We start from the raw sequence: 24,536 nt of genomic DNA on the forward strand, positions 1-24,536 counted from the left end.
TTGCAGGGTTTTCTGGATAAGCCCTCGAACCACTTTTTTAAATCTACAAACCATTGATATTTTTTTTTTGCGAGAACTCCAGCAGCAATCTTTTAAAAATCAGAAATCGATGAAAGAATTAAAGGAATAATCTCTGGAGGAAATCGTGCGATAATCTTTGGGAAAAATTTTAGAGTAATCCGTATTGGAGCAATTTTCGGATATTTGCTTTAAAAAAGTAATCAAGTCTCTAAAAAGAGACCTGTTACCAGTTTTGAGATGCCGAACAAGTTTTTGAATTGTTGACTAAAGTATTTTTTTATGTTGCGAATAGATTCAATATCTTTCTACCGGATTCCCTTTACGACCTAGGAAGCGCTAAAATTAAATCAGACGCCATGTGAACATGTACGTACTCGCATATTAACAAATATCTATAACCAAATTCTAAAAAAAAAGGAAAATTGGAACCCGCATGCATTGAACCAAACCCCACAAATTTTGCATTATTCATAACGAGTTTTTATCGCTCAATCAACGGAAGCAAAAGCGTGGAAGAAATTGTGCGTGATTGGATATACCTTTCCCAAGGTGGTGATCAATTAAAATCGCATAAATCCAATCGTTGGGTGGCACTTAATAATGTCATTGATGGTTGCCAACCAATGCATAAATTTGCCCAGTGCAGTGCAGCAACGGTGGTTGATGTCTTATTCGGTTTGGCCCTGGATAACGCACAGTAACATGTTTAGGGTCTTTCTCTCAGAAGGAATGAATGAATGTGGCGGCCCCAATCAATGTGATCATGGGGAGTGACTGCGACATTTGTGCATGGATATTCCCAGACAATACTGTATCCATGCGGGCCCGAACACCTGACTTGCATATCATTTTGAAGAAGGAGGAATGGAGAGTCTTTCTTTTGGCACCGGACACTGTGCAAAATTTAGGCGCGATTTTGCATTCGGTTTGAATGGGATTTCGTTCACAGTCTAACAGGGAAATATACATAAAGTAAAATTCGGTAAAAGATCGAGTGGAAATGATTGTTTTAATATTTCTAGAGTACCTTAAACTTAAGTAACTTAGCTTAACTAACTAAGAGTAACTTAAAACAAACATTCTAAATATCATGGTGGTTCGAATGTTTTTTAAGTAGAGTAGGATCACCGGTTTTGACTATCCTAACAGAAAATATTTTTCATAATTAGTCGGAAACTCTATATACTTAATTTTGACGTCAAATCAATGCTTTCAATCTATGAGAAAAATATCAAAACTAGGCAGAAGCCTCTTTACGCATTGAAAATCGCGTAGGCCAATGGCCATGCCGGTGCTCCAAAAGTACCAGAATAGCCATCCATTCATCTTTTTGGCAAAATACATCTAAACATAAAAAAACGTAAAGAATTGGACACAGTTCATTTGGTTTTGGGGCATAAATCAGAGTAATTTCATAGAATTGGCCAGATTGGTCATCTTCTGGGACTCCAGGAACCGGTTCCGCATGGACCATACTGGACCGAATTTTTCAGGGAATGTGCGCCGGTAATTGGTTCCTTACTACAGAGAAATTTTATGCCAAAATATCCATCACCCAAATAGTACCGATGCGAATTACATATACAAAACTGCGATGGAAACTTACTTTTCGGATGTTCCGGGTTTCCAGAACCGGGTATGAATAACTAAGGGATTTGAGAATCTCTATTCACAGTCCACGTGAATACCTGTTCAACAATATGAAGACGGTTCAGACTAGGGTAGAAGCTCCGGTTTTGGCCATACGCCAGTTGTAGCCATAGGAGATTATACACCGTTTTACATAGCCAATCAGCATGAAACCTTTTGTGTTCAGTAGACCACATTCACATGATAGAGCTACATTCATTTACTCGTCCAAATTGACTCAAAACATAAGAAAAACAACTCATTTTCCTTATAATTTTAACTCTCATACAGCTAATTTGGCCACTCTCATGAGAAATCATTGCGATTGGCCAATTCAGGAACCGAAGATAAATCTCTGGCCGAAACTGGTTCCGTTGGCCTATATTAACCAACGGGATTTTCAAAGCGAAAAAATGGTTGTAGTTAAGTTTTGATATTTTTACACACATAATATGGATTAAAAGCTTGCATTTGACATATTTGTAGTATAAATACAGCTTCCCATTTATTTTTTATTGACATTTTCTCTTAGGCTGGCCAAAACCGGTGCTTTTACCCTACTTGTTTTGTTACGAAATACAGGTTGTCAAAGTAAGAGTCTCTAAAGGGACTTTTTTCAGAAGTTGCAGGTTCCCGGTGGCCACAGTGACCAAATCCGCATCTCCGGGAGGATTTCTGAAACTAGACATAAGGTACCGCGGGGCAAGTGGAAACTAAAAAAACGATAGTTCAAACAAATTGTTCAATAAAATTTTCAAATGTCCATATTTTTCAAATCCAACAACACAACCACATTTTGGCAACATATTTGCTGGTGTGTGCATGAAACTGATCGAATAATTTCGAAATTGTGAAAACCTTGGAAGAAAGTTTTAGAATGAATCATTAGACGCAGTTACCTCGCTAAATGGGGCAAGTGGGACACATTCAGTTTCATTCGTCAATCCACATCAGTAAGTCAACCATTACAATAATAGGATTGACAAATCATAGATTTTTAATTTTGAGTACATTTTTTATGTACATAAGGGATCAATCATAAAATACGTTACGCTTTAGGAAGAAAACGTTTATTTAATAGCATCCCGACTAGAGGCTTATAACAAAAATATAATAAAATTTTATCAGAATATGATATGCATATCATATCATGATATAATTTTGTTAGGCTCCGTTCTCCATAGAACATAATAAAACAGTGTTTTATTTCCCTTTAAGATATTTTTTTTATTCATTTTTAACAACTTTATAACAAAATAAATAGATAGTTATGCATTTCAATAATATACAATATTATCGTATATCGAACAGTATTATAATTTTGATACTTTGTATCAAACATCATAACTTGGTTTGATATGTTTTTGATAGAATTAAAACATATTTTGTTATGTTTATGTTACTATTCATACACATTTTGTTATAATTTTAGTTATTTTAACAACATCCTGCATCAAGTTTGTAACAACTTATGTTCGAAAAAAACTTAAAACATAATAACATATGCTGATATAATTTTGTTATGTACCCTTAGTCGGGATGTCACCTCGCATTTAATATTAACTGAAAATTCCACAATAAAAGCGTGAAGAGGAATAAAACATGTTCAAAATATACTATTCATAAGTTGTTAATTAAAAAAGTAGCACATAAACAATCAATAACTGACGAAATTATAAATATGTTTTGTTATTATTTACATGCATGGCAGAAAATCGCTTAATTGAATGGAACTGTTTTCCATCTTTACTAAATTTGGTAGAAATAACAAATAAAGTTCAAATAAAATATAAAAGAAATCGTTCTCATGATGCATTTCAAATTTCATCTCTGTGTTTGTTCAGATTTGAATTCGTATTTCAAAAATAAAAAATAATTACGAATTCTTTGTCCCTTGTTACCGTCAAGACCTTAAATCCCATGTTTGCTGTGTAAATAGGTGTTTATCTTATAATTTAATACTTAATAGTATAGTAATAGTAAAATAAATGTTTAAAATTAATTCAAAATACATTGAAAAGTAGTAATAAATAAATAACTTAAAAGCATGCACACTCAAAAGTTTAAAAAGACGAATCTAGGGAACAAAATTTGTTAAAACACTCATACATAACACTATACCCCTCGTACTCACTGCTAAACAGCAAAACGGGCTGCCACATACAATTAAAGGGACCAAGGAGAGAGAAAGAGAAAAACATGCTGAATTGGGGTAAATGAGAGGTACCTGGCTATTGCTTGATAAGCCAAAGATTCTTTCCACTTTACCTCTTGAGCGAGTCGGAATCTATTTCGTTACGATAAAATCAAAGCCGTGATATAGTGGAATTTTGACTTAGAGTCTACTGAAAGCGAATCAGGTATGAACATACAAACTAAAATAGCCCAGGTACCCTCTAATGAAGCCGTATTGTGGAATTATTGTTCCTATCAGGACCCAAGGGTGCAAGTTCTCACCCACGACCACGTGAAGTACCAGAGCGAATTGGTTATCTACGGGCCGAATCTCGCCGGAGACTCCAGCTCGCGAAATCTGTGGGTTTTAGAGGTCGGATTAATCCTTGATCCTTTGGAGAACGCCCATAGACACAGATCGCCGGATTGTAAGGATATACCAGGCAGTTGTGGCAGATAACCCCCAAGCCATTGTGTGACGATCATGCCATCCTCAGAAGCAAGTTCACGACGTCTTCTGCGTCTACCAGGCACGTTGAATCCCTCTCTGCATGTTATTGGGACCAACCATCCAAAGCGTCGCGGAAAACCACCCCAGCAGGACTTTCCTGCCGATTTGAGTGGAATACACCTAGTCTCCATTCCCAGCAACACGTAATCCCCCTCATGTGGCAGACCCCATCGAGAGCAGCGCATCATCACCAAAAGGCCGGCCCAACGACACACTATACAGACACACATGCATGTAAGTTAGGAAATAAAAGGTTAAATGATAATTTCCACTTCATTCAGATTATTTAAGAAGGAAAGAACTCCTGAATAGCCAAGTACGCCGACTCTGAGAGAAAAGACACAGGCCCTAGCTTGCCGGCATACAGAGATACAAACGGGTCCTTCTGACCCGCCAGTAACACCCTCTTAGGCAAATACGTAATTTGAGATTGATCTTTTTTGACAAAAATCATTTGTTTGAATGTTTTAGTACTACTCTCTACGAAAATGTTTGAAACGTCTACGAAAAGTTTGGATTCTGGTTTTTGTTTTGATAGGTCCCACTTACCCCGGGTGCAAAGACATTTTGGGGTAAAATAGATTATCAAAAATTTCATATGAAATGGAAACAAAATACCGGTTTATCGTTAGCAGCTTATAATAATACTTAAAATTGTAGCTTACTGATGGAAATTCGATTTATAACAGGTTTATTTTTTGAGAGTCCATGCAAGACGTGAAACGTGTCACAATTTATCATGCAAGTTGAAAATGGCGTTGAATTAACAACTGTTACATGAACCACATGGTAATAAAAATTACAATATTTTTTGTACTTAATACATTCCTTGTCATTGTATCTTCAGCTTTCTGGAAGAATACCCCCATGAGAAACTTTTACTAAGTGAGCTATTACGGAACGCCACACTTACCCCGGATTCTCACTTGCCCGGGGTACCTTATGTGCCTTTCTTTTAAGCTCAACAGAACTAAATTTGGTCTAGTCACTGAGTTTTGCGGGCCGTTTGAATTTCGGGTCGAAAACGACCCTACGTCACAATTTGTAACTTTTTGTGATATGTGTTGTTTTTTTTAACTTAAGAATAGTAATTTTTAGCATCTTTAGACTTACCGTAAATATGCCTCAATGGGTATAAGGTTTTACATACAAAATTGGAAAAATGACCCATAGTGGTGCAAAATTACGGTCCATATATTATCTCAAGGGAAACGGCTTAAAATGCTTATACTACACTCCAACCTCTTTTCACGACCGAATTTTAGATTAACGACCGTTTAAATAAATGATCAATAACTTATCAAATCAGACGGTCATGATGTTTTGCAAAGTTGTTTAGTAGATAAAGGGCTAACATGAGTAAGGTGACCAGACGTCCCGGATTTTCTGGGGCAGAGCAATTTTTAACTTGGCATTACATTGTCAATACTTTTTATTTCAATTAACTAAGTATATAGTACACGTCTTAGAACGAATATGAGCTTAAATTGCACATCAAATATGGGCAGCGCTTCATTGAAGATGAGATCTGACAAGCGTACCGGATTTATTCCGGGACACATCTGGTCACATTAAACATGAGTAGCCATTGACGTTCGGAATCCCTGCACTAGGTGGGTCGCTCATCGATATCTATTGTGAATGCTTATTAAAACGAGCCTCGAAAGTGGGAACATTTGAATGGCAAATATTGAAACATTTCGTGTGAACTTTTTCTCATACAAAACCGAGTGTCCGGAATTTGCATCAAAATTGTATCATGCCGAAAACAATGTGCAAAATTTACTGCAAAAAGAAAATGGTCAAGTTCTGTGTCTGATCGATTTGACATGGGATTCGTCAGGTGTTTGAGACCCTTGATGGAACCGAAAAACCTCGATATGATGAAATGATCACGATGAACCATCCTAATATAAACGACAAACTTAATATTTAACTACATACAAACTAGGGAATCTAATTTCAAAAGGTTCACGTGTGTAGGGGAAAATTTTCCAAAAATATTTTTCATTGTGTTCCCAAATATCTCGAGCAACGATCTTCCAGTAAGGCAAAAGAAACAGGGAACAGATCATTGGTATTCAACGGCCCAACTAATTTGTGCATGTTAGTTTGCCGTGTCCGTCCGTCATCGACCAGCAACAATGTGTGTTTTTTTTTTCTGAGGCTCGCTGTTAGCCAAAATTTATAGACACTTTTCAATAAAATCGTTGCAAAGAGAGAAAGAAAAAAAATCAGGACTACAAATATATGTAAGTGTACCGTGAGATTCATGGATTGCAAGACCAGATGAATAAGCCGTAACTAAGAAGCTAATGCAAGTTTTATTGGTAATGGATTAGCATTTAACTTTTTTATGTCTAGTCGTAAGTTCAGTGAGATACAAAATTGTTTTCTATTTTTGACTACTCTGTGGCCTATTTTTCTGGAAGGACGGGAATAAAGATTTATTTATGTTAAACCATTTTAATTTAGCAGATCCAAAACGATTCAACAAATTTTATCAATTATAAAAATATTTCAACTTTTACACCCATTTAGACTCACCAAAAAATGTCTTATTATTATCCCAGTCGAATCTCGCAATCGATTTCGCAGTGCAAATTTATACAAGCAAGGTCCGTCAAAACATAAGTTGTTTCAGATTGTTGACAGCCGGCCAGTTAGCCAACCTAGTTAAATCAATTGTGTGAATTGTGCGCAATTAATCGAACTGTGATAATCACTGCGTCCAATCGAGGGCAAATGTGGCAGTAAAATTATGCTTGGAGGGATGGAAACATTATCACTGAATACCAAACATTCGTGAAAGACCCAAAAATATGTTGAAATTTCTTCTAAAAATAACTAAAAAATCATTCCGCTGAAAAATTCAGAAAAAAAAGTTGTTCATAAACGATTTTACTCCATTACCCCGAATGCCAGTCACCCAAAATTCCATATCCCCGAACGACCCATTACCCCGAATTACGAAATCACGCGGCAATGTCATTCAACGAAATTGTACATTCGGGGAAACAGCACTCGGGATTTTGGAATTAGAGGCAATGGTACATTCGGGGCAGTGACATTCGGATAGATGGCATTTGGAGTAATGGGGTAGAACATTAGAAACACATTAAAGAAAATTATATATTTCCATAAATATCTTCATAAAATTATAGAACTATCGCAGAAGTTTCGTTCTTGAAATTATATTGTTAAACATTCTTTCATAGCGTCCTTAACCTTCTGTCTGTGCCAAAATTACGTTTACCTGTGCCTTGTAATAGAAATAAGAAATAAGAAAGTTCTATAAAGACCGAAGATGTTTAAGTTGATTAGAGTTAGTAATAAACAGCATTATACGGTTTAATGTAAATGAACCAACCATAACATTTCCAAAAGGAAAAAATAAGGTAAATTTTAGTACATTCCACAGTGGTGCACAAAGGTCGGACAAAACTTTAGAAGTGTCCCATATCTATAATTTCTTGAATTTTATTGTTGGTCAAAGTTATATTTTTGGAATGTTGTTCAAATATTTTTTTTAATTTGAATAATATATAAAAAATAAAACTTCAACTGTATAGTGGTAGTTATGCTAAAATTTGAAAAGAATTGTGTAACATGATGCAATTTTCCATTTGAAAGTGTGGATTAGTTGCTTGATTAACCTCTTCTTAGTAAAGGAACTGTCTTGAAAATATTCGAACATTTTAATGATTTTTTTTACAATCAAATACATAATAGGTATGTTAAAAACTGTAACCGAGACGTACTTTTCAAATAGTACCTATCGAGATGAAATTGATTGATATTTCGTTGAGATACATTTGTTTGAAGAGAGTAAGGGCGCGGCCAGGGTAGACGCGAATTGCGAAGCGAAGCGAAAATTGCACGGGAAGGAATAACAATTGTTAATAATGAAATGTCAAACTCCAAAGGATTTTCGCGTCGCTTCGCGTGACGCGCTTACCGCCGACACCTAAGGTTTCCTGTAGTTGATGAGATTACTGAAAAGATATTATAGTACAAGATAGAGATTGTCGCTGTCGTCGCTGTCCGCAACATGCCGGAGCGATAACTGTCAAACGGTTTGTACTTTCACGCTAAACTTGCTCCACTCAAAAATGATAGCCAAGAACACATTTTTATTTTGATTCTGAACATCACGAACATGCCTCTAAAAAAATCCAATTTTAATTTTTCTCGAAGATTTTCCTACTTGAATTGCCGAAGCACTTCCCTACTTGGGGAAAAAACCATCGACCTTTGGTTTTTTTCCCGAAAAAATCCGAAAAACTTCTCATCCTACCAATGGCCAACTGTTTGCTGCCGACCATGAGATGACCGATGAATTCCGTTTCCTTCGATCCGCACACAGCTTTTTAGCCATTGGCATCTCACAGAATGAGTGCGACTTATACACAATATTCACTCATTCAGCCAGTTCTGCATTGGTTGCCTCATTCTGTGAAGTTCGAACACATGCACGCAAAAAAATGTTGCGGTAAAAACTACCATTTTAGGGGGTTAACTTAAGCGCTCGCACCGGCAATTTTCAGCAGACCAGAAATGCGCTTGATTTTACCATGTCTGTAGTTGGAATCAGATTGTTGTAAATTATTTCTGTCAAATGTACCAGTAATGCGGTGGGGTGTACCGTAAACATAGTAAATTGGTCTGAATTTCCATGGTAGTTTTACGAATGGGCGTAGTCAGCTAAAATAGTTATTTTTACAACAGAATTTTTTTCCCGTGTGCGCTGTGTGGATCTTGTTAAGCGTGTCTGAAAAAGAGGAGCAAAACACGGGACAGCTCTGCCGCCTTTAAGGTCAAAATGTGTAGAGTCCAAATGTTTACACTGTCACTGCTGCGCGCCGTTTTCAAAAACACAAATCGTCACAAAAATAGCAATATAAAGAGTTTATTTGTTTTTTTTTTCTATAAGTAAGTTGTATACCAAGTAATTAAAACTAATATTAAATACATATTTTCAATGACGATTGAGATTTGTGTCATAAACAGGATCATAAGCGGAGTATCATAGTAATTGCTGTAGAGTAACAAAATGTTTGACCTTAACACATTCACTTTTGAACATGACAGTTGTGTACCCACCAGATGCAAGGATGGTTCGGCAAACAATGGGAACACTAGCGACAATCTCTATCTTGTACTATAATATCTTTTGATTACTGACTTGTCCTTATTTAAGATGGCACAAAAAATCGGAAAAAACAATAAAATATTTTTAGGAAATCATCGTTTCCTATAGCAACTTATAGAAATAACTTATAAATTATAGCAACTTATAAAAATGGTAACGGATAATTTGAGGAACTTCAATTTTTTAGTTTTTGTCCGGCAATACGTAACTGTGCATTCATTAGATTCTCTTAAAAAACATTTTTTTTTTCAAATCAACTTCTACCGAAATAAGACGATGTTTTCTATAACTTAATCAATATCACGCCAGGTAACAATTTGAAGCTGTTCAAACGCTTTTATAACTAATTCTATTCAGCCTTTGTTTGAACAAAAGCTGTTCATAGCCTGCATACACTGTTGTTCAGCTGTTAAACATCTGATTCTGGCGATTTTATTCAGCCTTAAGCTTAATTGAAGCTTTATGGAAGGCTGAATAAAGGTCCATCATGCGCTTATTCAACCCCCTTTCAATAACGATAATTCTATTTTTAGAACAGATGGCAGCCTTTGAAAGCTTAACAATCGCTTATTCATCCATTATTCAACAGTAAACCAAATGTAAAAATATTTACAGGTTCATAGTTTTGGATTTTAGCAACACAACTTACAATTTCTAACATATAGGGAAGATGTGTGCTGGAATTGAAAGATGAAGGTTAGTAAATATTAACAATTGAGAATTGAACTGGGATCCACTGATTTATAATCACTTACCTTGACATCTGCTCCACATGAGACTGTGTGAGCATTATCAAAAGCAAGGGAATAACTTATTGACTTGTCTGAATAAGGGCTATGTTAAAAGTTGCATTGAGGCCGGAGAAGGGATATCAGTGCTATGCAAAAACACTTAAGTGAGTGTTTTGTGTGTTTAGATTTTTGTTTTAAAATTTAATTCTCGATAATTTTCAATTACTACTGTTTAACTGTTGTCAATGAAAGTTGGTAATGATTACGATTCCATACAATTAAATAAAAATGTGACAAAGAAATCTTTATGAGCGAGTGTATTGTTCTATCTTGTTGTTACTCAAGCTCGGGGATGCCGAATTCAGGTGTTTTTCTTTTTCGACAAACGCTAGGCCCGTGTGTGTTTAGGGCATGTCCGCTTCGGGATGTGAAAATTTGTTGTAAAAAATGATGGAATGTTTTTTAATTATAAATTTAGTGTTTTACCCAAACGTTAGTGTGTATATTTTTGTCAACCTACAGCTGGACAATTTTTCGACAATGGCTGTTGATTTGATTAAAGCTCTAAATAACCTTTAACCCGTATAGGCCTGAGTGAAAGCAAAATTTCTAAAATCCTCACCGCTCAGCGAATTCTTAATGGATTGAAATGATTTTTGTAAGTATACTGGTATACATATCTAGTTTCTAGAAGTGCACAGAGGAACGCGGAAATATTCCTGTGGTCAGAGTTATTCCGGTGGATCACTGGGTCAGGTCGGGTGATAAGGGTACTGTGCTTTTGTGCCCCTGGAGGTAGGCAAATTTCAAGTCACAGATATTTTCCGGAATCGGTTATAATGTGGCCACTACATTGCGGAATTTTAAGAAAATTGCATCAGTGTAAACCTTTTGAGAAACGATTTCATTGGATAACTATGAGTTTTGCATTTGATTAATTCTGCAAAAGATCATTTTCTGGTCCCGGGACGCCTCGAACTCACGATAAAGTGGCCAATTTGTATCTGAACATCTATGTCAAGCTTATAGGAACTCATTTTAGTGCACAATTATGTTTGATTTCTACTTTTCAAGAATTGAAACGGATTAGTATCCAACAAATCTATAGCCGGTTCTGCCTGGCATTACGTCCGAATGGCCACATCCAGTACATTTTATACGGTGCAAAACTCTTCATTTATAATGTTGAATATCAGATCTTAATGATTTATGCAAATTAAAATGATTGTTGTAGCAAATACATAAAGGTAACTTGGCATGTCCCAAAAAATAGCCCTTTTTTACCCGACTTGACCCAGTGACCCACCGGAATAACTCCGGCCACAGGAATATTTCCGAGTTCCTCTGACCACTTTTAGAAACTAGATATGTGGGCCAGTGAACTGACAAAAAAACATTTGAATCCGTTGAGAATTTTCTGAGCAGCGAGGGTTTCAGTGTTTTTGCTTTCACTCAGGCCTATACGGGTTAATCAATATCATTCAGAATGGCTGAACAAAAGTTAAAATTGTAGATGGAAAATAGCTTGTTCAACTTGATGTTCAACTTTGAGTATACTGTTGAATAAGAGTGTTTAATAAGCTTTTCTTCAAATTATTGTTCAGCTGTCACGGTGTTCAGCCTTGTACACCATTAATCAGCCATTGTTCAGCAAATACTCTTGCTGTTCAGCTTTCATTGTTACTTGGGACGTTCAATGAGGTTATGGACCATAATTCAACATTTGCAATTCAAAAGCATGTCCGAATAAGACTGCATTTTTTCTTGAATACCGTGAAATCGGGTGTAATTGATCAGAAGGGTGAAATTGATCATTGTATCACACGATTTTATTTATTCGTAATGGAGCACAAATATCAATTTAAGCTGCATTAAATGAACGTTGTTTGTCGTAACTATTGTCGAATTGTGTGTTGTAAAGTTTTTTGCGTAAAAGAATGTTTATTACTATGAAAAAATGTAAAATTTCAAAATCATGCACGGTGCAGTATTGACAAACACCTATGAACTTCTATTTATAAGCAAGGATTTGAACATGGTATAAACCTGAAAGTTTGTGAGGATGCTTGAGATATATCCCCAAACCAGATTTCATCACCAAAACTCGTACCAATTAGCTCATATGGTTGAAATAATTGAATTTCTGTTAGATATCATTGAACTCTTTAGGAAATTGCATACATTTAGGCGTTTTCCGCGTAATTCTTGAAATTTGACTATTCATTATTTATATAAATATTGCATTATTAAGAATTTGACAAGCATATTCGGATTCAGGGAGCTCAAATTTATCATGTAGAGTTGTTTTGAAAACTAACAATAATGGCATTGACAAGTGATCAATTTCACCCCGAAATGAGATCCCCTGATTTTTTTATTTTAGAGATGTTTGTTAACACTAAAATGACATTTGTTAGAAAATTTCGGTACATGAGTCGATGAGGTTAACCTTCGTACTTGTTTTCCTGCATTTATTTGTTTGGCATTGTTAACATTATAGAAAACAGACTACAAAAACCGTGAAAAATGAACAATTTCACCCGAAATTACGGTACCCATATTTCATATACGCGTCCTTTAAACGCCGACTAAGGCAAGAAAAAATGGTTGACTTAAGGTGAAGATGAATGGAAGCCAAACTTCAAATTTTCAAGAGCACGGATCTGGAGCTGAAACCTAATCGATTGGTCACCACCAGCTAGTGACCAATCGATTAAGTTTCCAGCTTAAGGCGAAGTAGGCCGTCATTGAAATTTGTACGCGTCGTTGATGATTGTTGCTAATTCATCTCACGATTTCTAATCAAAGAAAATCAGTTGGTTTTGCACTGACACAGCTGAAAAAGTATCAGCATACTTTATGCATGTTAGCGCATACAGTGATACTTTTTCAAGTCAATATAAACTATTAAGACTGAGTTTTATCACTTTGAAATGCAAGATGAAAAGTCATCATTGTAGCAAAAATGAATGACGGGCTACTAAGCCTTAAACGGAAGTTTGGTTCTCCAAATCCGTGCTCTTGAAAATTTGAAGTTTGCCTTCCATTCATCTTCACCTTAAGCCAGAGTGAGAGTGAAATTTCCATTCAGGAGATTCTATAAAAATCTTATATTCTTATATAGTAAGAATTATACACTCCCGGTTCAACCTTCAGAGCTATTGACTTACAGTTTATGTGCATTGTTTATGTTCTCATTTGGATTACATTTGCAAGAAAATATACCCAGACAACCAAAATGTACGTATAACGAAATCATGTGGAGACTTTGTATGTGCAAAATTTCACTTAGAGAATGTCGTGAAAAGACCTTCTACGTATAAATGTGAAGGCAATATACCGTTTTGATTCATATTAAGGACACTTAAGCCCTCAGTAAAGAATAACTCATCAGAAAGCATGTAAAATAGATCTTTCGGTATGATTCCTCTGCGTTATTGAGCTTAGAGAGCACTTAACTTTCAAATGATGGGTCAAGATTTTGATTCTGCAACATGAATAAATAGAAATGTGTGGACTTTTCATGATTCTTATTCCGACCGCTTCCTCACTTTCGCCTCATATTCCGGACACTTTGATTCTATTTCCGGACAACTCACGAAAATCACAAATAGAAAAGTCAAATCATCAATTGAAATCGTCACACCACTAAATAAACGTCTAAGGCAGTTGGTCATTTTAAGTTTGCATGGATGTCTATAAAACAATGTATATTAAAACAAGCCTCAAAAGCGAGAACTTTGGAGTTGCAAAAATTGAAACATTTCGTGTGAAATGTTTCCCATACAAAGTAGAGTGTCCGGAATTTGAAGCTGTCCGTAATATGAATCGGTACGTGCATATATTAACCCTTTGGGGCCTGATTTTTTCCAAGAACTATTACACAGTTTTTTGAACGCCTTTCAATAGTTTTGGTGCTCAAAATGCTAATAACAATAAATGATGACAAATATTTTTTTGGGAGATGCTAGGACTTCCAAACTGCTCTTGAGTTCATAACTTGAAGTCTATGCTTGTAATAACAACCTTGTTCATCATACAAGATGATGAACTGTAATCTACCGTATATTCTGAACCTTCTGAGTGTTCAGCAAATATTATCAGATCATTTCGAATGTTCTAGATTATCTAACTTGTCGGGATGTTCAGTACATAAGATCTACAACGCGATGAGAGTCAGGATTTAGTGGTAATAAATTAATAACCACGAAACGAAGCACTTCCGAAACATGGTGTATTCGACAAAGTTTCCAGTCATAATTAGCGACATTTATTGGGAAGCATCCATAAATTATGTCACGTAAAAATATACTATTTTCAACCCCCCTGCTTTTCACCTTTTGTTTGAGAACAATGTTAAAGTTTCGTATCGTCGCGCATTCGAGCGAAGGTTCGATTTATCGCGACGGTATATCAACCTTACGAATTCGAAAATTACACGTATTACCTAAGTCCCTCAGACTATTCAGCCTAGTATGCCTAGTAACTGAAAGTGGAGGTTAAAGTAGTCCGTGGAACTTTCTAGAGTACAATTTTGATCCGTCGAAATGACACGCCGTATTAACGGGTGATCTACAATCGAAGGGGAGCAAAATCTTACTCTTATTTTTGAATTACTTATACGACGAGAGTAAGTAACGCAATCTTCTCAATACTACAGACTGGCAGGCTAGGAAGTCTAGTACCTGACGGTGGTAGCTTGAAATAGATTGCAATGCTGTGGTTTGCAATTCAGAGTCAACGATTACCGTTCCGTATTTCGTTCTCAGACTGTCAAGCTAGTTAAACCTAGTACTTGACGGTGGAAAACTAGTACAGTTCAATGGCGTTTAATCTAACTAAATCTTGGAACGTCAAAATGACACGCCACCATAGGTGGGTAGTCTACAATCGAAGGAACCAAAATTTAGTCGGATTACCGTTTTGTCTCAAATTCCGAACAGACTCATATTCGGAACACTCGGTTTTTGTATGGCGATTTGGTTGAAATGTTTCGTTGAAATATGTCACCAAATAACAAGGAAATGGCAGTCAATTGCAATTCAATTTAACCGTCTCCAATATAATTTATATCGCCGGAGTAGTGATGATTCTCTAGTTTGAGACCAGTAGAACAAGCTCAGATTAATTTATTTGTGAAATTATTCATTTGAATACGATTTATTCGTGCTGTTCCGAATTTGAATCAAGGTGTTCGGAATATGAGACAGCATTAGCACAGTGTTCGGCATTTGAATCAAAATGTGGTTCCATTCTTTTGTGTAAAAACAATACAAAAACTAAATAAATCAACATTATTATCGGTACATCCAACAGCTAACAGTTAGGCTTTGTGAGGAAATTAAAATTTACACGAATATCAGCTATTTTTTGCCAATCAGATGCATTTGAAGTCACTGTTGGCCTTAAGTGTTCGGAATATGAGTCAAAACGGTACTCTGATTAAGGAGACCGTGGAAGAATTCTAATCCTTTCGACTTTCAGACTGGCAGGCTAGTAAACCTAGTACCTGACGGTGGAAAGCTAAGGATAGAAAATTCTTCATTTAACAATTAATTTTCTTCATAGAAGAAAACTGATTGCTGGTCTTACCTTGGAATTCTTTCTAAGGATTGAACCGTCTCCTTCGAGTGTCGAAAAGGTAACTGGTATATTTCTGAAATTTTCCTTATTTATAGGGGTTTGCATACAATTATCACTATCCTAAAACACGGAATGAATGAATGTTTATTTTTGTTGTTATGCTTATCCAACCGGATGTGCATTTGGAACATTCTAGACTTGATCATGTTATAAATTTTTATTGCCTATGTTTCGAATGCGAGAGCAATGTCGAGATCGCACTTTCTTATCTATTTTCTTCTAATCTAAGGTAGCGCACACGATCGGAGCGAAAAATTATTTTCCTAACGACCCTAAAGCAATATTTCTCGCATAACTTATGATCTCGCCCTAAAAGCCATTGGTAACCATGTGTGTAGCTCGTTGTTTCTCAGCATTTGAATGGATTTACAAGTTATTTAACAACGCTATGGTAAAGAAAGGATTATTCCCTACCTGCCAGAGGTAATAGTTTGGATGCCTATTTATTAATGTGCTCAGAAATAACGAGCTACACACATGGTTACCAATGGCTTTTAGGGCGTTATCCCAGATTATGCGAGATTTATTCCTTTTTATGCGATATCCTCTCGTCCGTTGGGACAATCGATACATGGTGCATGGCACTTCTGTATGAAATTTTGTCCTTTCCTTATGCTTATGCTGCAGCGCTTGTGCATGGACTATCGTTCTATGATGCATGGACCGTGTTTCGAATAGCTGATTAATTGATAATTGATTTATCCGAAATTAGGATTAATTATGCAAGTTCGTCGCGATTCTTAACAAACAATTTGTGAAAACGTCAGTAGAGTCTAAATGCGTAAACGAGTAGAAACACGTTTTGAATATATGTGTTTGTCGACGAATCTTCTTCTTTTTTCTTGGCTTATCGTTCCCACTGGGAGGAAGCTGGCTTCTCAGCTTAGTGTTAGTTTAGCACTTCCACATTTATTACCTGAGATCTTTCTCAGCTAATGACCTTTTTGCATGGATATATCGTGTGTCAGGCATGCGCCCATTTTCTGTGCCCAAGGAAGTCAAGACTCTTTCCTTTACGAAAAGATCCGGTAATCGTCATACAAATCTCGAGCTCTACTTCTTTTTTGCAATCGTACAACATGACTATCCGTGTAGAGGCGTCACTACTGTACTGTCACAGACAAACAGACATAACACTCTTGAGAAGCTCATGGTACATCCGACCGGGAATCGAATCCGGAACCCTCAGCATAGTCATGATGAATACCCGCGTCTTTACAGCTTCGGCTATGGGGGCCCTATATAACCTGGTACTGAACTCTATTTAGCGAAAAAAAAAACACTGCCCCAAGGGCAGATTTGAAGTTCTGAGCTCCAGGATAGTTTGGAAAAGCTTTTGAGATTCTCAGAGTTCAGTAGATTCCGTTTGAGTTGAAAATATTATTATTTGCAGCGTTGCCAGATCTACGGAATTGAGCACTTTCTACGGATCCGTAAGATAATTCTACGGAAAATGTATATTTTCTACAGAAAGCTATCATTATTCTACGGTAATTTACGGATTTTTCCAACGGAAATCTACGGAATTGCAATGCCGGGGATCTCTCCCCCCGCTTATCACTTTTCGTCTACGGAATGATTTCCAAAGAAATCTGGCATCGCTGATTATTTCTAGCGCAAGCAACTACTGCTGTAAATTTCGAGAATTGAGCTTCGGGATAGTCTGAACGTCGTAGAATATCCCAGGACATGAAAAGGCAAGTGAAGCTGCGTTTTTCTTGACATAATAGGTATGTATTACCAAGTACGAACATCAATTGTATTTACAAAAGGCATTTTAAGCTACTTTTATACTAATTATTCTATTTGTCAGACTTCTGCATGTTCAGGATGTTCTAGGTTGCCAAGTAGGACATTAAGGCATACACCTAAAATTTTTCCCTGACAGGGAAGTATATTTGCAAGGACTTTTGCGAAGACAGTGAATTTTATTCATTGGTTCTTTTTATACAGCCATTTTCCGACTGCGGTCATAAATGGGCCGGCACGGTCAACTTTGATCATTTTAGCGAGAAAGGTTACTGGAACAAGGGTAGACCTGAAGTTCTGAACTCCAGGGTAAATTGGAGGGCCTGGAATATCACCAACGTTCCTTGAAATAGCCAATTGGTCTGTGAACATGGTAGATTATATAACTTCACTCAGTTTAGAAGGAAATATTACTGGAAAAATAGTAGACCTGAATTTCTGAAGTCCTGGGGAAATTTGGAAGGATCTGCAATACCTCAATCGTTCCTTGAAACAGCATATTGATCCATGAGAAGGTTCAGTAACATAGTAGATAACTTCACTCAGTTTAAAAAGAAAAATTACTGGAACAAGGGAAGACCTGTAGTTCTGAACTCCAGGGTAATTTGGAGGGCCTGGAATACTCCAAACGTTCCTTGAAATATCTTTTTGATTCGTGAGAAAGCTCAGTGAACATTAAATAACTTCATCGTGTAGTAAGAAAAATTACTAGAACAATTGTAGATCTGAATTTCTAAACTCCGGGGTAATCTGGGTGGCCCGGAATACCCCAAAGGTTCCTTGAAACAGCTAATTGATCCGTGAGAAAATTCAGTGAACATGTTAGATTTTATAACTTCACTCAGTTTAGCGAGATAAATTACTTGAACAAGTGCAGACCTGTAGTTCTGAACTCCAGGGTAATTTGGAGGGCCTGGAATATCCCAAACGTTCCTTGAAAGAGCTTATTGATCCATGAGATGGTTTAGTGAGCATGTTAGATTATATAACTTCACTCAGTTTAGTGAGATAAATTACTGAAACAAATGTAAACCTGAAGTTACGAACACTAGGGTAATTTGGAGGGCCTAGAACACCCCAATAGACTGGCCCAGCTCAGTATGGGAGAAAAATGAAGTTGTATGATTCCACGGGGCACCCCCCAGGATTATTTCTTAGGGTTAGAGGAAGCCTTTCTGAAAAATTCAGCTCATTTGGTCGTTCCATGAGCTGGCGCATTTGAATTGAAGTTAATATGGAATTTTCAGCTCAAACATATGAGCAAAGGCACATCATCTACTGTTTGGTTCAGGATAATTGATGATCGCGTTCAATTGAACCCAGAATGTCAAAAACACTACTTGATGTAATAGCGAAGAATATTGTAGAAGATTGTACCATGATCAAAATTAATAAAGTTGGTGTTTTAACCACCTGAAGTATATCATGCAATACTGCTTGTATTTCTTCAACATAGCTTGGAGGTAGCCACTAAGCGCATCATAGCCACCTATGACGCTGGGCGAGCTGAGGCACATGTCGCATGCATATAAGTGACTGTACGGGAGTGCTGATCTAAGCCTAACTTTCAACAACTGAAAGAGTAATGAAAATGAGACTAAATCCAGATACAACCTTCTGCAATTATGTTCATTAGGGTATCAACTAGTGTATTTGTCATTCTGGGCTTATTTGAACGCGAACAATTAGTATACGGAACGAAACAGTGACATTGGATCAATTTTCAATATATTTGAGTCGAATATCCCATACAAACTTCAAATCGAATGCGCCACCTGGTGGAGCAACCAATTGAGTTGAAATTTTGAGAGAGCGTTTTTCTTACTCTAAGGCTCATATCTAGGGGTGCCCCGTTGAGTTTTACAACTTTTTTGTTTAAGGGCCAGTCTAATACCCCAAACGTTCCTTGAATTAGCCTATTGATCCGTGACAAGGTTCAGTAAACTTGGTAAGTTATATATCTTTACTCAGTTTAGCAAGAAAAAATACTGGAATAAGACCTGAAGTTCTGAACTCCAGGGTAATTTGGAGCACCTATAATATCCCAAACGTTCCTTGAAACAGCCTATTGATGCATGAGAAGGTTTAGTGAACAGGAAAGATTTTATAAATTCACTCAGTTTAGCGAGATAAATTTCTGGAATAAGTGTAGCCCTGAAGTTCTGAACTCCAGGGTAATTTGGAGGGCCCGGAATACTCCAAACGTTCTTTAAAACATCCTTTTGATACGTGCGAAAGTTCAGTGAACATGGTAGATTATATAACTTCACCCAGTTTAGCAAGAAATACTACTGGAATAAATGTAGACATGAAATTCAGATTTCCAGGGTAATTTGGAGGGCCTGGAAAACAACAAACGTTTCTTGAAGTAGCCTTTTGATCCGTGACAAGGTTCAGTAAACATTGTAGATTATATAACTTCACTCAGTTTAGCGAGTATAACTACTGGAACAAGTGTAGACCTGAAGTTCTGAACTCCAGGGTAATTTGGAGGGTCTGGAATATCCCAAACGTTCCTTAAAATAGCTCTTGAGATTCTCAGAGGTTGGTAGATTCTATTTGAATTTGTAATGTTATTGTTTTCAACCCAAACAATTACTGTTACGGTTGTAGATTTCAAAGAGTGTGCTTCAGGACAGTTTGGACGTCCTAGAACATCCCAGGACATAGCAAAGCAAGTGAAATAGTGTTTTCATTAAAAGAGTAATTCTGTATTATCTAGCCTGAACATCATTTATGTTCACAAACAGCATTTCACGCTTCGTATGTACTTATAGTTCAATTTTCCAAACTTCAGGATGTTCAGGATGTTCTAGGTTGTCAATTAGGTCATAAAGGCATATTCTTCATATTTTCCTCTGATAAAAGAGTATATTTGGGACAACTTTGCCGAAGACAGTATATACATTTGTTCATTGGTTCTTTTTTTACAGCCTTTTTTGTACTGCGGTCATATATGACCGCGCCGGCCCCAAAGGGTTAAGTGATGAATAATAGCATTCACTGCGTCAGTACAAATTTTCTACCGAATTGACCTGTGTTCTTATGCGACTTAACTTATGATAACAAATGTTGATTTGACAGCTGCTATGGATTGATTCGATTTACTTTGAACGAGTCTACGGGACGAAACAAAATGTACAAATGAACTCAGAAAAAAGCGTTTTATGCGAGGAAACTCATCAATCTGACAATTTTATCCATCGCGTTTTGCTGGTTTGATGTTTTTTGTATGAATTAACGAGTTATTACGTGTACTTTCATGCGACTTCTGGTTGCCTGGGTATGTATGATATTTTTTAATTCTATATAAATTATCTAGAAACATGGCTTTTCTAGTTTTACCTGATTGAGCTCACGTTTTCCATTTTGGACGGAGTGAATTCCATTTTTATCTCAAGATTTTGAGCGAAATACGCAAAAATAGTCAATGAGTAAATCTAACAAACTTTAGAACTAAATAGATGAAACACTGCTGATACTTTTCATGTCATAAAATTATGAATTCTTAATATATGTAGAATATTGCATTTTACTTGATTATGCATAAAAGCGTTTTCCCCATGGTGAACATCTATTTTGAAATATTGATTCCCAGTTTTCCAAAGATCGTATTAATAGCATAGCATGCAAGAAATTATTGTAAATCTTGTATGAAATTTAATATTTTTCCCTGACCTCTAGTGAAATTCCCTGACATTCCCTGACTTTCCAGGTTTTTCCAGGTAGTCGACACCCTGTTTTATCATAGAGTTGATATATTGTGTTTTACCCACTCAATACATCACAGTGAGCCGTAAGTTGTGGGACGAATCTGGAAACTGATTGCGACGGAGTTGAAAACGATACGACGGATTGAGAATACGATAAGATGCATTTTCTTTGCATTATTTCCAAAAACAGATCAAGATTTATCAAAATGTTATTGAACAATGCTAAAGCCGTTTTGAGAAAGAATTGTTTGGCATCGGTTTGTATCAGCATCATTCACTGCAATACTGGGAAAATTGCAGCTCTCACTGATCAATGCTTAATACGATGGATACTAGCACATCACCCTAGTATGGAAGTATGGAAAACAGCAAGTCAAATTGTCCCATAATGAAAAGTAACCGCATATCAGTCCCACTACAGATTTTTGTACCGTGTAGCACAAAAATGAACCGAGCTTTGATCATTTTTATATCAAGCAAATTGTGAAAGTTTCATTGCGATTTGAACACGTTCCAATCCTCTGGATTTTTTGAATATTCGTATGGAAAACGAGTTTGGAAACTTCACATTTTCTCAATGCCTACTTTTTACAGATGGGACTGACTTGCGATTCACGGCTGTACAGCTCTGATAGAAAAAACAAATCGATTAATATCTGAACATTAGGCCGTCCCTTATTTTTTGAAAATGCGAAATGTCATAAGTTCGTCATTGTAAAGTGCTCGTTTTGGTAAGAAAAAAATCAGGTAAAAATTTGGAGTCCGTACGTGGACGCTTACTGGTCCCCCAACGGCCCTGAAGGTATTAGGCGTAGATGACCCCGTGCGCAAAATCAAGCTCGCTGCTCTAGAGCACGCAGCATGAGTACGAAAAGCCACCAGTAACAAATTGTCCTGCGCGCGTTGATAATCAGCATAGAAGTTTGTTTCCTTTGGGATGGTTCAAATATTATGTAGGGGCTAGTGCCTACGATTTTGATACGGATTCGAGACGTTCTTTCGGACGATAGCTAGACTATCGGGTTTGGTGGTCTGTACTGAACTAAAAGCTATATTTACATCATCGTGTGATAATTCTGTGGGATGTGTGTATGTATGGTTATTACGTAATAATTTAAGGAATATAGGGTAGTGGTATATAATTCGTGTGTACAATGGGTTGCTGTGTCAGATACGCCACACTACTCCCCCCTTAGTTTTACCAATATCGACGAGGGATCTTCACGCGGCGTCCAGAGCGTGTTTGGTAGGTAGTCTGGTCTGCTGTAGTTTCGTGTTCGGCGCATCGACCGTTGGGGGACCACTTAGCATCCACGTACGGACTTCAAATTTTTACCTGATTTTTTTCTTACCAAAACGAGCTTTACAATGACGAACTTATAACATTTCGCATTTTCGAAAAATAAGGGACGGCCTACTGAACATCCTGTATTAACATTTCGTTCACTGACTAGACATAGAGTGCAGATGGAGGCGCATGGTCATTTGTACTGGTTATATTTATATCAATTGCAGCACAAATCTCATGCAAATCATTGCAGATATTTACACTAAAAGTATGATCAGTTCAGTGCTAAAGTTTAATGGCGCAAAGTTCGTTGCCATGCATAGCACAAACATATGTCTTCTTCTCACACAGCCACACACGCACCAACAAATCCCCTAGCCAACACTCGTCTTATGGGAGATTCCCCATTTATGCATTCTGTCACCATCTCGCTTGGTCGCCACCCACTCCCGATCGGTTGTTTTGTGTTGCGTTGGAATGCTTTCTTCTTCCTTTGAACAGGTAGGTAGGGGTGAAATGAATAAAATGAGTTGCGTACTTTATGTTGAGTTTTGGAATATATTAAAAAATATGCCCCGGTCAGAGGAGCCAACTTCTTAAAAATATTGAGGGGGCTAAATTTATCAGTCGAGAGTAGAAAAAAAATGTTTTAGTCGTATCTCTGAAAATGTTTTTTTTAATGATTAAATTTTGATGTTTCGCATAATTCGAAAATATAAAACTATTTTTAAATATTGGAATTATCTTTTGATCGAAACTTCTTCGTTCATAAACAAAATCAAATACCGATTAGGTTCACATTGAACATTCAAATGGGACACTTTGGGGTGCGTGGTGATCATCACATCTTTGTTTGCAGATGACAATGGCCATGACACCGCCGAACGACGGAGCATGCGTGTCATCTGTAGTAGATTGAAAAATAGTTGGGATATTTTTTTCTTAATACTTACAAAAATGGAAGTTTTCAACTAATGCTTCCAAAACTCAACTAGTAATATTCCCACATAAACCATAAGCTCTTTATTTGGAAGTAGGCATGTTGTTACGATGAAAGGGGTTCCAATAAATAGGTCAGATGAAATTTTCAGGCCAGCCATGTTGTGTGCTGTAGCAATATGGACAAGTAAATGCTTAAATTGGTTTTACCAAATTAGGATGATAGTGTTGCCAAACACAGCATACCTGGATATAAGAAATTATTGTAATTTTTGGAACATGGTTTGGAATGATAAATACTAACAAAGAATTATAAAAAAATCTGCGTAAGTAACCAGTTGGCTACGAAGCTGGCTTGAGTCGGTTGATACCAAATCTATCGTAGAAGCGAATCTAGAAAAGGAAAAACAACTAGGGTTATCAAAGTATTGAATTGAGAAATATCCTGAAGAAAGTCATAAATGACATTTTTTTTACCATTTGCGAGTCAACTTTCGCAAGTCAGTTTGAAGCAAATTACCTTGTTGCCCAGATCATTGCGATAGACATATAAGTTTGGATCTCTTTTGAGTTTGTATCCAGGATTTGAAAAAAAATTAAGCAATACAGTGAAACCTCCATGAGTCGATATTGAAGGGACCATCGACTCATGGAAATATCGAGTCATGGAACAGCAACCCTTTGGAAAGTGGCTTTTAGGGACCATCATAGTAACCATGAAATTCTGTTTTAGTATGGTTCCATGAGTCGATATCGAGTCATGGAACATCGACTCATGGAGGTATCTCTGTAACTGCTATATATATGTTATTAGCTGTTAGAAAATAAACAGATCGTCCTCTTTACCATTCAAAGATATATTATTAACTATTTTATTAGTATTTTACACCAACTTGGACTGCTTCAGCCATAGTGGTGGTTTTGAGCATTGCATCAATCATTTAATTCAATTGTTCAGTTAAAAATAATCGAAATCCATGGATCG

At 36.7% G+C, this 24,536-nt stretch overlaps 1 long non-coding RNA gene across 1 annotated transcript; it reads left to right on the forward strand.

Moving 5' to 3' along the window:
* Window positions 1–3,750: 3,750 nt before the first annotated feature.
* LOC110676259 lies at window positions 3,751–4,601 on the forward strand. The gene is made up of 2 exons (XR_002500215.1): window positions 3,751–4,010; window positions 4,085–4,601. It is a non-coding gene; the product is annotated as an uncharacterized LOC110676259 (long non-coding RNA).
* Window positions 4,602–24,536: the final 19,935 nt, after the last annotated feature.

The sequence above is a fragment of the Aedes aegypti genome, chromosome 2 (genome assembly GCF_002204515.2).
Source record: "Aedes aegypti strain LVP_AGWG chromosome 2, AaegL5.0 Primary Assembly, whole genome shotgun sequence".
NCBI lineage: Eukaryota > Metazoa > Arthropoda > Insecta > Diptera > Culicidae > Aedes > Aedes aegypti.